The following is a 14595-nucleotide window of genomic DNA, read 5'->3' as shown; positions in this document are numbered from 1 at the left end:
TTATTTTCGTAATTTGAATTTTGTAGTGAAAGGTACTCTGAATGAAAATTTTAATATAAGGGGTTATTTTCAGTATGTGTGGTTGTTTCATATTGATCCCACCTTCCCAACTTGTTTGGGGGTGGTTTTATCAATTCAAGCTTTATTTTTTTATATAGCCCTACTGTTAGAATTTATTGCGGAGTCAAGGTGAAAATATGGTTGTTTAGGCAGAAATATGATTAAGTATCATTGTAGGATGAAATCTAGATTAAATAGGTACATTCAATCATATAATCAACCTAAAAGATCTTGGGTTTGAATTAGAATCAAGAAAATGAGTTGTTTCCGTTTTGCCGGGTTTGGAAATTTTAGGATTTCGAAGCTGCCGTAATTAGTTTTGGCAACTTTCCGACCCATTTTAGCAACTTAAAACCTATATAAACTTGATACAATCTATCCTCACAACTCACACTACACCTAAACTCCATCACGCACCTTCACACCCGCGATTCCCACGTTCGTCTCCATTTTGCAAATCGCAACTTCGGGCCCTTCGGCTACACTTCCCGAAAATTTTACTCGTAGAGCGCGCCCAAGGCAAAGCGGCGACTTCGCTTAAAACACTGGAATTCCAAAATACAAAGAGCGGCTTCGCCGCCTCTAGTTGAGCCTTCGGCGCCGACTTCCGTGGACCAGAAATTTTCCGGTTTTCGTGCGTAGTACCCGGTTGTTTTGCATTTGTTCAGGCGTAGTTTTGAGATGACATCTCCTATAATAATACCGAACAGTCTTTGAAGATTTGTTCCAAAGCACTACTTACGGTGCTTGGTTTTCATGAGGTGATCACATCGTTGCTGGGAACCTCTTATGGTAAGACCGGCTGAACTTTATTCTCCAAAGACTTGCATCTTATTTTTATAATAACTGCATTTTCTTTGAGAGACCGGATGGAGAACAAGTGTTCTCCATCAACATTGACGATGAACCAATGGAAATTACCGGGGTTCTTGCTAGCATTTGTTCTTGGACTTGCTATGCCCATTTGAGATACAAGACCCATGGTGCTATTGGGTCGATAATATGCATGTCTACACTTATGAGTTTTTGCACGAGGCTTATGGGCGGGCATTTTCAGATTGAGGACCAAGGGGACTATAACGCGTTGCCCTTGGTAGCTTGTCCATGAACATAGGAACTGTATTATGTTTTGGATTATGCTAAACATTTTGGGGAATGGCGTTTTTCTTACGTGAATGGCGCCACTTGCGCGTTTTTCCTTGCTTTAGCCACGGGGCCCCGGTTCTATGACCTTCCCGTAACTTTGATGTCTAGTTTAGCACGAGCCCATACCATGAGGCATAAGTACCTTCTTATGCACGTTCTAATTTCCGCGTATTATGCTATGTTTCTTTCCTGTTTTTGTACACGTTTCCACGGATTGGATTAGGGTAGACGGCGCGACCCACCAATAGTCTTATTCGATCTTTCCGTGCAATGACTTGGCAAGGGTGGCGGATACAAACCTCACCGGGTTGCACCCTACACCCCATCGGACCAAGTGGCACTTAATAGGTTAGCAACCATAGATGATAAATGGCGTGAAGCCCGGCAAATTATCATAGCATGGCAGGGCCTTGAAGGAGCCTCACTTCTTTATAGAAGTAGAGGATGACGAATAACAGCGGGAGTGGAGGTAAGTTTTTAGTTTCGTTAGTGTCCTTATGTCCCAAGCAATTTCATTCTTTTAACCCCATAATGGGTAGAACTTCATTATAGAGTTGAGTGGGTTTGTATTTCCTATATTAGCACGTTCTAAGTTTGTTTTGCAGATGTTCACGAATTTCCGCGGCGTTTCAATGGTATTTTACTACCCTCTTTATTTAAATGCTTTGAGGACAAAGCATGCTTCTTGTTTGGGGGGCATAGAAACACGCGTGTAATTAAGACATCTGCTAGGATATAAATATATATAATATGCATTTGTTTTCTAGTTAAAATTTCAAAAATTTAAAAATATAAATAAATAAGTTATGTTATACACTTAGGAATATTGGTATTGTTTCTTTCTCCATGCTCTTAACAATCTAGAAGTCTCACGTAGCTGTTACGTCAGAATAATTGTTAGAAACTTAGGTTAATATATAGGTAATAATCTTTACATCTATCTATAAATATATTACATGAGTATCTATGATTGTTAGCAGTAAGTTTTAGAAATCTAGGCTAGAGTACTTATTCTACAAATCTGTGAGAATATAGCCTAAAAAGCCTTATATGAGCGAAACATTTGAGAAATGACACAAGGGAGAAGTAAAATCCGGATAGAGAAATCACACGTCCACTTGCTTGATCACTATGCCATATCCTAAGCGAGAATTTAGGCCCTCTTTGGATCGATATAGCAAAAAAAATTCAAACCTATGAATTATTTTCCGCTAGTAAGCCCTCGAGCCTTTCTTTAGCCTTCCATAAACCACAATTCCTTTACCACATTACAAAAACAAAACAAAATAAAAAATTCAACTTTACCCAATCTAGAATAAGTCTGAGAATAGAATGAGTGAAGAAAGAAGAAGAGAAAACTGTGTAAAAACAAAAATTAGTTAGTTGCTTGAGGAAAAAGAAAAGAAGTTTCCATCCAAAGAAAATAAGAGAAAAGAAAAATAGAAATAAATAAAAACTCCAAAAATAGAATAAAAGGGAGTCAAAAGCCAAAGAAAAGAAAAAGAAAAATATGGCTAATGATGGAAACAAAGTATAGAAGCAAAAAGAAAATAACAAGGTTTTCTAAGTTATATAATATGAAGACTCTATTATCTCGGACTTGTCCTTTTGTATATCCATTTCCTTCCTTCTTAAACCATCTCCTAATCCCCATGACACCTAATAAAGACCTCTAGCTCAATTAGGAATAGGTTAGTGTGATAGTAAGTGGCAGTTGTGTTTGATCGACTCGGCTTCCTTGTGTGTCATTGAGATTGTAAGGTAAAGTGTGCCCACGCGCATTAATGGAGTATGAACTTGAGCGGAAAAATCGGAGTGATTTTTGTCTTGACTTTTATGTGAGGACCTACTTAAGGACGCCTATTCGAAGTTTTCAGAAACGGACACGCTAAGCATGTCATAGCATTACTCATTGTATATATGTTTATTAAGTAGATGATTGATTATTATGCATATATTAGCTTAGGTTTCGACATGATTATTCTCGTATTCAATTGCTAGTGAGATGTATAGATAGTTGAGACATGAATGAGGAAACAATAGTTTTATTTCTTAGTCATCGTAGTAGTATAGATGAAGTTTGTGAGTACCTTCACTGGAAAACTCTCACGAGGCTATAACTCGCCCACTAGGGAATTCCTAGTGGTTTAAGGCCTTGTTGCATATGGTCAATGCAATTGCACTTTCAGTAAACGAGAGTAGATAGAACTCCATTTTGGCCACTTATTCTAATTTCTCATCTTTGCTTGAGGACAAGCAAAATGCTGTTTGGGGTGGTTTGATAAGAGCCCAAAACTGTAGTTTTAACCCCTTAACAATCATACTTTTAGACCAATTATGTGAGTAATAATTAAGAGTTAATATCGATTCGTGTTTTTATGCATTTCGGGCTTCAAAGTCTATTATGTGCGAGAAATGTGCCACTTTAGCGAGATAAAGGAGCAAAGGTCGGTTGCTAAGGAGTTCTCGTGAATAAAGGCCAAGATTCAAGGAGACAAAGCCTTTGTAAATCCCGGTCAAAAGCTGAAAAGTCAACACGGGCAGAAAGAGTGCACAAGTCAGCAGAACTTCCGAAGGCCGTATCTTTGGACTCAGATCTCAGAATTGGGAGTAGCTTATGTCAAAACGACCGGCTCGAAAAGAGCTTTCCAATGGTCCAAGCCTTGGCCCAATCAGAAGAGCAGAAGTGGACGAAACATCTGTCGAAGCCAACTGTAGCTGAAGAGCCCATTTTTTACTAAAGAAATTGGGTTTTGGGCCCGATTTTCCGGCCCAGAACATGGCTCCAAGCCCATGCACGATTTTTGGATCTGGAAGTATAAAAACAAAAGCTTGACTCTTTGTTAATGGCAGTTAGGTTAGGTAGATAGTTAGACCTAGATTAGTTAGCCTCCATTAATTAGTTTTAGAATTTAGTTTAATTAGTTTCAATTCATTGTATTAGATTAAACCTTTGAATCTTGTTCTTCATTTGATTAGATCAATAAAGTAGTATTTTTTATCAATTTCGATTTTTGTCATTTCCATTTCTAGATCTAATTTCAATTCTTGTTCTTATTTCATTTTAGTCATTAATTTAGATTTCATTATTGTTTAATTAAGTAAATTTCAATGTTTTATATTATGTTTAGATTTAATTTAAATGGAAATGATTTGGAATGATTCAAGGCTAAACCTCCATTAGAGGGGTTGAGAAACCTTGATGAAAGCTTGATTCCAATTATCGGAGAGATTGTCGTAATTTCCTTTCCACTCTAGAAAGCGTTTAGTTCACCATGAGAATGGGTTTAATCGTTCACATGCTAATTATTAATTGGTAGAAATGCCATGTGTAATTAGGGATTAGGAAGAACCGATTGTTCGCGTAGCGATTCAATTCGGATTACAACGACTCGCCGCTAGTAGTGGATTAAGTTGAGTTAAGGTGGAATCAATCCCCTTCTAACTCCTTAACATCGAATCAACGTAGCATTCCCTTAGTTGTCGATAGTCGACTAGTTGCATTTAGGTGGGTAGTTGCATCGTAGTCTAATTCCCCTTCAGAAAGCTCTCATAGACTTTAAGAAGATACTCATACACTACAATGAGTAAAGGCTCAATTGCAACGCCTTATCCGGTGTCGCTACACAAGTCTGAAAAAGCTACCCGCTTAATGATCAATGGCAACGCCAATGTGGCGTCACAAAGGCGCCGCGCAAAAAATGGGTCACAAAAGCTAAATGAAGACGCAACAATTGGCGTCGCAAAAGCTTGAAGGTTATTGCAACGCCTTGTCCCATTGCTATTACTTTATTAGCGTTGCTAAAGTATTTTGCCAAACTAAAATGATTTTTAAAATATTTAAACTATTTTGGCGATTGGCGTTGCAAAATGTTCTTTAGTTTGCACACGCTAAGCGTTGCAAAGGGTTACTTTTAGTTGCACCCTCTGGCGTCACAAAAGAAGCAAAGCATTAGCTACAGGTCTTTGTCACAAAAGGTTTAAACCATTAGCTGCGCCAAGGGCGTTGCCAAAAGTGTGTTTTTAGCTGCCCCTAGGTCTTTGTCGCAAAAGGTTTAAACCATTAGCTGCGCCAAGGGCGTTGCCAAAAGTGTGTTTTTAGCTACCCCTGCTAGTGGTTTTAGCCGCACCAAATGTATGTGTTGGTAATTGTTTAAACACATTTGCAGCACCCTAATTCTTTTACAACGAGCTCGGCATTGCAAATGGGTTTACTCATATATATAATAGGTATTACGCATTATTTTGAATCATTTCAATTTATATAACCTGCCCAATACAATTTATGATTAAACTAAAAACACCGATCAGATGTATTCATTCACAATAAATTATAGCAAAATATATTTTATTAATTAAGATCATCCAAAATCATTATTTGAGCATCCATACAATTAGTCTCTTCCAATATACTGAATTACAAAATCTTCAAAGCCATCAACTAAATAATATTAGTTCTTCAAAAAATAAGATTTTGGCCAAATTCCCATAATCTGCCGATTCGAACAACATCCACCCAAGTTTTCTTTATCAATATACCGCCAACCAATCTGCCAATCTGATACAAACAACAAATTGGAAAAGAAAAGAGACATTAGTAAGTATAATTATCCAAATTAAAAGAAGATTGAAGCAAAAATGCAAGTAATCAATGCATGGGAAATATTTTTATGTGGTCAAACTGGGGTCCCATTAGTACAAGCCTAACAAGAAAAAGAGACTGAGAAAGCATATACTACTCTTCATCCCTCTACTCAATCATTTGAGACCAAAGAAAAACAAACATGGAGTTTAGCTGATGGATTTCTCTTTCCATCCTTTGGATAATCTATTCATCTTCTTCCTTACGGTCAAAATGGGTAGTTTCATCCATCTTGATCTCCAAGAGGCCAAAACAGTCAGTCCATACATAGATTTTTCTTTTAAACCAGGTACTTCTTTCCATAAAACAATCCAAGCATTGTCATGACAATCCACTCCCCAAAAAAAAAAAAGGTCAACGACACACCCCACCCTCCCCTCACAATTCCTCCATCTGGAGAAACGATAAATCTATCAATACGACTCAGCAATGGATTATTTGATCCTGCAAACCAAATAAAAGGGCCATGTCCCATCAACATATCCACAGTGTTATTACAATTTAGACATTAACAGAGCCTCCCATATCTCTATCAACTTCCAAATTGCCACTTCTTTCCCATTTGTACTGCTGTAAATTATCATATTCACCAATGCACTAGATCCTCATACCACAGTCTAACATCTTCCACCTCCTCCTGAAATTGATCCTCACATACGTAATCAGCCTGCCCGTAGATGTTGAAGGTTAAACATCAGTGTTGCCCCTCATTAACGACATTTAACTGTACGAGAAAAAGTTGATTGTACTTCATTCACCTACACAAATCCTTTATGCCAAATTTTGACTTAAATAGGAAAGAGGAAAAATCACAAATAGAACCTTATGCGTTGATGCTATTAAATGTGACTTGAAATGCAACCTTTAATTACCAATCTAAAATTCTACATTAAAAATACAAAACAAATGTCTTCAGGTGAGTAAAGAATATTTCTGCTTTGTAATGAATATATCTGCTTTCTAATGAGATGCCTTTCCTCGCTACAAAAGACCTTGGAAATATATCCCAAATAGCTATTATACAGTGAAGTAAAAACACACTGAAACTCTGTAGATATTACATGCTACATACCTATACAATAGGTCCTACCCTACCCCTGATTCTCCAACAATAAAACATGACAACTGAACACTTGACTTAGATTTAAATAAATATTCCAGCTGGGCTAAGCTAGTCAGAGAAGGAAGACAGGAGTTGAACCGTAACCCTGTGTCATAGGGCTGCAAAGGCACTATCGGGGAGAGGCTTTTGAGAGAGAAGAGATACGGGTGAAGCGGATCCTTTAATTGACTATGCTAGGTGTCATAAAGAGTCTCTTTTTCAGTTGATTTACCTAAGCGCGGCTTGTTTGTTAAATACATTGGTAGTGGTTTCTTTTTTTCATTTTAGGCAGGATGGTGATAATCTAAGTAAACAATAAAATGATTAATCTAAGTTATTTCTGGTGAATAGAAGACAGATTATGAGGTAATACAGAAAAAGTTCGAGGAAAAAGGATACACATATAGTTCTCGCAGACAAGTATAAATCACACTCAAGATATGTCCAACTTCCCCTCTTCCCCATAAATCTATAAAGGACATTATTTGGGTCTGGAAATACTCATAGAAACAAAGCAATCATGTAACCAGCAAATCCAACAATATAACCCAGGCACTTGAAACTGTAATAACTTACCAAAGTTGTGACAACTAACACAAAACATCTCAAAAGGAGTTACTCTATCAGGCATGCAACCAATCAATTTAATACAAACAGTTCATATGTACCATGAAGAACCAGCATTGACTTGCAACATCCAAGCCTCAAACCTAGCTTGACGAACCGCCATCTCCTCTATTTTACTTCTTTGAGATATCATTTCAGCAGTGAGCTCCTCGTTAAGCTTTTCAGCTTCCTCAGCCCTCCTCCTTTGCACTTCCTCCTCGTCCCTCCTCCTTTGCACTTCCTCCTCTAAATGAAGGGATGCCAGCCTTCTAGATGACTTTGGCAGGACCCCATGCCCAAGGCCATGGGAGTATCCAGACCTTACACCCAATACTATAATAAATATTTCATCCTCAGTCTTTGGCTCAGCGCCTTCTACTTGGACTTCGGCTTTAAGTTGTCGATTCGGTCCTATAAGTTTAAATTGGCCATAAATATATCGAACTATAAGTACACCATGGTAAAGCTAGGTACAAATAAATTTACTTACATAGTTTTGTTCAGCAATGAGACTAGTCCATCCCTTACTCTTTGCTAAAAGTGGGTTCGACGATAGAATTCGATCTTTCCAATAGGTTCACGAAGTCTCGAGTCCATTTGTAAAGATTTGAAAACATATCCCTTTATAATTTACTTCAAATAATATCAAACTGCAAAAAGCAACCCAATGTATGTAAATAAAGAAAGTTCTGATTCCTCCAAGTATCCTAGGAATGACTTTGAACCACCACAATGGTTTGTTTCGAGCTTTTGCCGATTATTTGAATTTTGCTCGCTAATTTTCTGCAATAAAATGAATACAATATCAAAAACAATGCCAACAAAAACATTAAATTGAACTCATTCAAAATCCAATAAATTAAGTACTCCCTACATCATCCAAATAGAAAGACATACCAAGCTAAAACATAAAATTACCAGCTCTTATAGATAAAAGACTGTCTTAGTGTATGTCCCACGACAAAAGGGACCGATAGTAGTTGGAATCATCAACTTTATCGATCGAGAACCAATCCGAGGTTTCAACAACCGATTTTCTCAAATCGACTACCCCTTTTCAATGGCCTTATTAGGGGAAGGAGCGCTTAAAAGCAAAAACAGAACGTGTAATAAGCGTTCCTTAGTGGATTTTAAACCCACTGAAAAGAAACCTAACAATCTAAAGGAAAGAGATGCATATGCCTCTCCGGTTCCTAAAAGGCGTAACCACGCGATCTTTAGGTCATCCGGTGGCGTGATTGGTTTTGGTTTTTATATATGTCAAGCGGTATAAACTAGACAAGAAAAAGTTACTAGCTGTTGGCTTTCAAATCACTAAACTTCATCAACTTTGCACAAACTAGACAGGTTTACATTGTTACTTACATGCATTATATAAAATCCTAATACAGTTGGAACAATCTACAAAACCAAAAATTTGATACGAGCATCACAACGTTAGCCAAATTCTAGTCTCATTCTTTCACTGAAAACAAGATCTCATCAACATAGTAAAAAATTATATAATCTAAAATTTTGTTTAAGAGTTAAAGTAACTACATTACAGATTCAACACTTACATAACAATCACATATGAACACAATCTGACAATTTAATCAATGAATCATAAAATTAAACAAGAAAAAACATAGAGAGAGATTGAAAGGTATGCCATCATAAGAAGAGAAACAAGAGAGTTCCTAACAGTGTCAAGAAGAAGAGTTTCCATGGTAGAATAAACCATCTTGTTGAAAACAACAACAACAATGGTAGTACAAGTAGTAATGAAGAAGCTGCTCTCACTCTCCATTGCAAAGAAAAGGTTTCTACTTTCTAGTATGAGAAAAAAAAAAAATGAAGGGGCAAAATTGGAAAGAACTGTGTTTGATAATTTCAAACGCATGTACATATCAAACACAATTGACAATCAAAGGGTCGATGCTAGTTGGGCAAAAAAATAAAAGTTTTCATTGGCATTATGTTAAAATATAAAGCAAAGCAATATATCTTACCCAATTGTAGAGAACCCCAATTCGGCGGTTCTACACGGCTCCACAAATCACTGCAAAAGAATACCAAAAATCCCACTTTAAAGCTAAAACAATCAATCAAGGCGAGAAAAACAAAAAAAAACGATTTCAACTAGGGCGGGGAACAAAAAGCGATTTCAACTAACTAGGGGGGAAAAAAAAGCGAAGCTTTTGATTTTGTTGTAGCTTCAATGGCTTTTCAATTCTTTTTGTATAATTAGGTGATGAGCTTTTAAGACCGGGTGAGCCGGATTATAAACAGAAAACTGCTACAATAAAATAATCAAAAATAAAAACAAATATTTATTGACAAATTGAAAACAGCTGGGTCTACTAATAATGTCGCATAAGAGCCTGCGGCCAAGTTTCGTTTGGTGGAAACAGTTGGGTCTACTAAAAATATGACACATAAGAGCCCGGGCTAGGTTTCACTTTTGAATGCATCAATGACCGAAGTCGAAGCTAAGCTGCGGGATGAATGGTTGCTCCTTTTAGTCAGTTAAAATTGCATTTTTAAATTCAAATCCTACAATATACCCTTCCTAATTATTCCAACAATACTCCCATGAATCCATGAACTTGGAGGTGGGGCGAGAAGAGATCACCACGCCAAAAGGTTCATTGCCTATGCAAACTTCACGGATATTCCGGTCAGAAGCGACAAGTTTATTATAATCATAAACATAAATTTTAGTCGGTAATTCCAACTTATAAAAATACTCTCATCACGGACTTCATACAAATTCATAAAAACCAAATCTTACCGATTAATCTTTCAAAACAGTGGAGGAGAGATAAGCTTTGAAGATGTGGAGAGAAAGAGAACGAGTTCTTACCGATTAATCTTTCAAAACAGTGGAGGAGAGATAAGCTTTGAAGATGTGGAGAGAAAGAGAACGAGTTTTGGAGAAGGAGGAAAGAAGTTTCGGTGATGGAGAGAGACGGCAATCTAGGGTTTTAATGTGTTTTTGTTTGATAGTATTTCTAATTCTGTTATGATTTGGAGCGGGAACATGAAAATTGTAGCGCGAAAAATATTTGCAGCCAAAAAGAATACATCCGCCCAAACCAAAGCCCATTGGCAACACCAAAAACGTCGCAACAAGTCATATACATAGTCTATTCTGGAATTACCAGTGACGGCAAGGGGGTTGCAATAGATATTTAATCTATAGCAGCACCACACTCGTTGCCAACAATAAACATTTTCAATTTAATTATTTTTCTTATTTATCGTAAATTTAAGCAAACACTTTTGCAACGCTCAAGGCGTCGCTCTAGGTATTTCCCAAAATGAAAATTCTATTAAGACGGATAACCTTTAGCAACGCCACACGGTGTTGTAAAAGATGATTTGTTGCAGCAAATTTTAGGCGTGGCAAAAGAGTGCGTTGCAACAGATCCCTTTTGTTGTAGTGATACTTAGAAAACACAGCATGCGGAAGGACTAAGAGTGGAACGAATCACTCTACTCCACTATATCTCATAGGATTGAGAGTAGAAAACTTTTGATAAACTTATAGAAACAAAGTAGTACTTAGTTTACTTACGTTGTGAATTCATCGTTCATTTCGTAGGTAAACTACATCATTTCACGTTTATCATTTTCTCACTTGCTTTGGTTGATATTGATAACTGATACTGATAACTTTGATTCTTTGATGATGGGGGTGCTGAGGTCATTTTCTTAGGATAACCTGGGGGCCTCTAGTATCCAACCAAATTTTGTAAGTAGTAAAGTATTTAAATTACTTACTTGTTCTGCCTTGATGTTGTTTTTGAATTTTTCGTGGATGTGATTGCTTTTATTATTATTTGATTCATTGTATGACTACATGTACTTGTTGTAATATGGTAGATCTTCTAATGTGTTGAATGTCCTAGTTAGATGATCTTAGCTTTCACCTAGGCCGTCTTTTGTGCGTTTTATTAGATAATTTCTTTTGGGGGAACTCCCATTGTCTGATAACTAGCCTTTGATTGGTAGTTATAGTTGAGCCAAGACTAACCTCGTTGAAAGGCCTTAAGTTGACTGTGGGTCCTTTTGGGGGTCCCATATTTTTGAATTTGACTGATAATTGCGTGGAATTTACAGTTGAATCATGCTTAACCCTGGACATGCGTTGGTGTTAAGTTGATTTAGGGTCCTTTTGGGGGACCTTAATTGGGTTGGATTGTTTGAAAATTTTACCACTGCGTGGCAATTGTAGTTGAGTCGTTCTTGACTCCGTCTTTGATGTACGACCTGACATTGTGTTGTCCTAGGTCGGGTTGTGCAGTGCTAGATGTCTGGTACTTTATGTAATGCAAAAGATGACATTTGAACTCAAAATGTTGATGAAATTTTATTCATATTGATTGATACGTCTGGAGAAAACTTATTGATAAAAACGTTTGAGGAGGGCTGCGTTCCAAGGTCGGGGGAGCACATCTCCGAGCTGAGTTTTGATCCGGTATTCTCCATTTCCAACGACTTTGTCAACGATGTAGGGGCCTTCCTATGTTGGGTCGAGCTTGGCTGGAGCTAGAGTCTTTTTGAGGACTAGGTCACCAGCTTGGAAAGATCTTGGGACGACCTTCTTGTTGTAAGATCGTTAGATTGTTTGGTGGTACCGAGCTAAGGATATTGCAGCTATTTCTCTTTGTTCTTCTAGGAGATTGATTTCTCTTGCCAAGATGGTGTCATTATCTCCTGATTCGACAATGTCAGAACGTGTGGTTGTGATTATGAGTTTTGATGGTATGACTATCTCTGTTTTGAAGCAAAGTGTGAAAGGAGATTCATTGGTACCGGCTCTGGCTGTTGTTCTGTAAGCCCATAGAATGTTTTCGAGTTGCTCCGGCCATTGGTTTTTCTTGCTCTCCAACTTCTTTTGGAGATTTTTCTTGATTGCTTTGTTGGTAGCCTTTGCTTGACCATTGCTTTGTGCATATCTAGGTGTAGAAAATGCTTGAATGATACGCCATTTTTGCAGAAATGTCTTGACTTGTGAGCCAGCAAATTGAGTTCCGTTGTCCATGACAAGGGTGTAGGGGAGACCAAATCTTATAATGATATTGGTCCATATGAAGTTGATGACATGGACCTCTTTGACTTGTACCAGTGGGATTGCTTCTACCCATTTGGTGAAGTAATATGTGGCTCCTAAGACGTATTTAAGTCCTGTTTTCTTTTGTGGGATAAATGGTCCCATGATGTCTATCCCCCACATATGAAAGGGCCATGGGTTGGTTATGTTGAACAACTCTCGTGCTGGACTCAGATGGTTGTGTTCGAATGTTTGACACTGGTGGCATTTGAGAACGTATGTCTTCGCCTCGATGTGCATGCCTGGCCAATAATACCCTTGTGCGATTACTTTGTGAGCCAGAGATCTTGCTCCTGCATGGTTGCCACATTCGCCTTTGTGAATTTCGTCAAAGATGAGTTTGCCTTCGCATGGATTTATGCAACTTAGGTGAGGTCCTCCTACATATTTGCGGAACAATCGTCCGCTGATTACGGTGTATCTGGGAGCTCGAAATTTCACGGAACGAGCATTCTTTACTTCTGCTGGGAGTTCCCCGTGTAGGATAAATTGCAGGAATGGTCCCATCCAGGATTGAGTGATCTCTTCTTCGAATGAGGGTTGAAAGTCTGTGAGGCTATTGACACTTTCTTGCTGGTATGCAAGCCTCTCTAGGATGTCGATGTAGACTGTGGTTGGACATATTTCTTATGTCTTCGAGGCTAAGAAAGCCAGGCTGTCAGCATGTCTGTTGTCCTCTCATGGAATATGTTCCAAAGAGAATGTCTTGAATGAGCTGATGATGTTATTAACGACCTTAGCGTATTTGGCCAGATTTGCTCCTTTTGTTACATACTCTTTGGTAATCTGCTTGACGATTTGCTGTGAATCACTGTGAGCTTTGAGTTTCTGGACTTGTAGCTGTTGTGCCATTCGAAGGCCTGTAATTAATGCTTCGTACTCCGCTTCATTGTTGGATGTTGCGAAGTTGATCTTGATTAACTTTTGTAGCTGTGTTCTTTCTGGTGAAGTTAACACAGCCCCCAGTCCACTACCGCTATTGTTGCATGCTTCATCTACATAGAGGTGCCATGTGTTTGGGGTGGCTAGTTAATGAAATGAAGTAATTGGCTTGGGTTCCCAGTTGACATCCTTGACGGGGAAATCTGCCAAGAAATCAGCAACGGCCTGACCTTTACGAGACGTTCTAGGAACAAAGTTGATGTGATGTTCTCCGAGTTCTTTAGCCCATTTGGCCATGCGGGCTGTTTTGTTGCTAGAACTCAAGACCTATTTGATGGGTACATCTATGATGACCTTGATGCTGTGAGCCTGGAAGTAAGGTCGGAACTTTCGAGCTGAGTACAACAAAGCTAACATTGTTTTCTCCATTAGGGAGTAACATTTTCTGAGTCGGCCAATGTCTTACTGGTGAAGTAGACAGGCTTTTCGATTCCTTCGTGCTCGAAAGAGAACCAAGCTGATAGCAAAGTCGGTAGTCGCAAGGTAAGTGTCTCTCCTTCTGTTGGTTTGGACAAGACGGGAGGAGTTGATAGGTAAGCTTTCAAGTTGTTGAAAGCTTTTTGGCATTCGTCTGTCCATGTGAATGTTGCGCCCTTCTTCAGTATTTGTAGGAAGGGTCTGCACTTGTCAGATGCACGTGAGATAAATCTGTTGAGGGCTGAGACCATGCCCGATAACTTGTAGATTTGTTGCTTGGAGGCCAGTTCTGGCTCCTCGAGGAGAGCTCGTATCTGTTCTGGGTTGGCTTTGATGCGCCTTTGTGAGACGAGGTATCTTAGGAACTTCCCTAATGCTACCCTGAATACGCATTTTGCTAGGTTGAGCTTCATTTTGTTATGGCGCAGTCGGTCAAATGCTTCTTGTAGGTGAGAAATGTGATCTGTAGCTTTTTCGCTTTTGACTACCATATCGTCTATGTAGACTTCCATAGTGTCGCCCAGTAAGTCTTTGAACATTTTTGTGACCAGTCTTTAGTAGGTCGCGCCTGCGTTCTTCAAG

The 14595-nt window shown here is 38.4% G+C and overlaps 1 long non-coding RNA gene across 1 annotated transcript; it reads right to left on the bottom strand.

Annotated features, from left to right (window-relative positions):
- Positions 1-5537: 5537 nt before the first annotated feature.
- LOC147482497 (uncharacterized) lies at positions 5538-7866 on the bottom strand. The gene is made up of 2 exons (XR_015206837.1): positions 7619-7866; positions 5538-5764 (listed from the first exon to the last, which is right to left on the bottom strand). It is a non-coding gene; the product is annotated as an uncharacterized LOC147482497 (long non-coding RNA).
- Between the last annotated feature and the right edge of the window lie 6729 nt (positions 7867-14595).

Source organism: Coptis chinensis, chromosome 8, assembly GCF_015680905.1.
Source record: "Coptis chinensis isolate HL-2020 chromosome 8, ASM1568090v1, whole genome shotgun sequence".
NCBI classification, from domain to species: Eukaryota; Viridiplantae; Streptophyta; class Magnoliopsida; order Ranunculales; family Ranunculaceae; genus Coptis; species Coptis chinensis.
The sequence above is the reverse complement of the archived record's forward strand: the minus strand, read 5'-3'. Positions and strand labels throughout refer to the sequence as shown.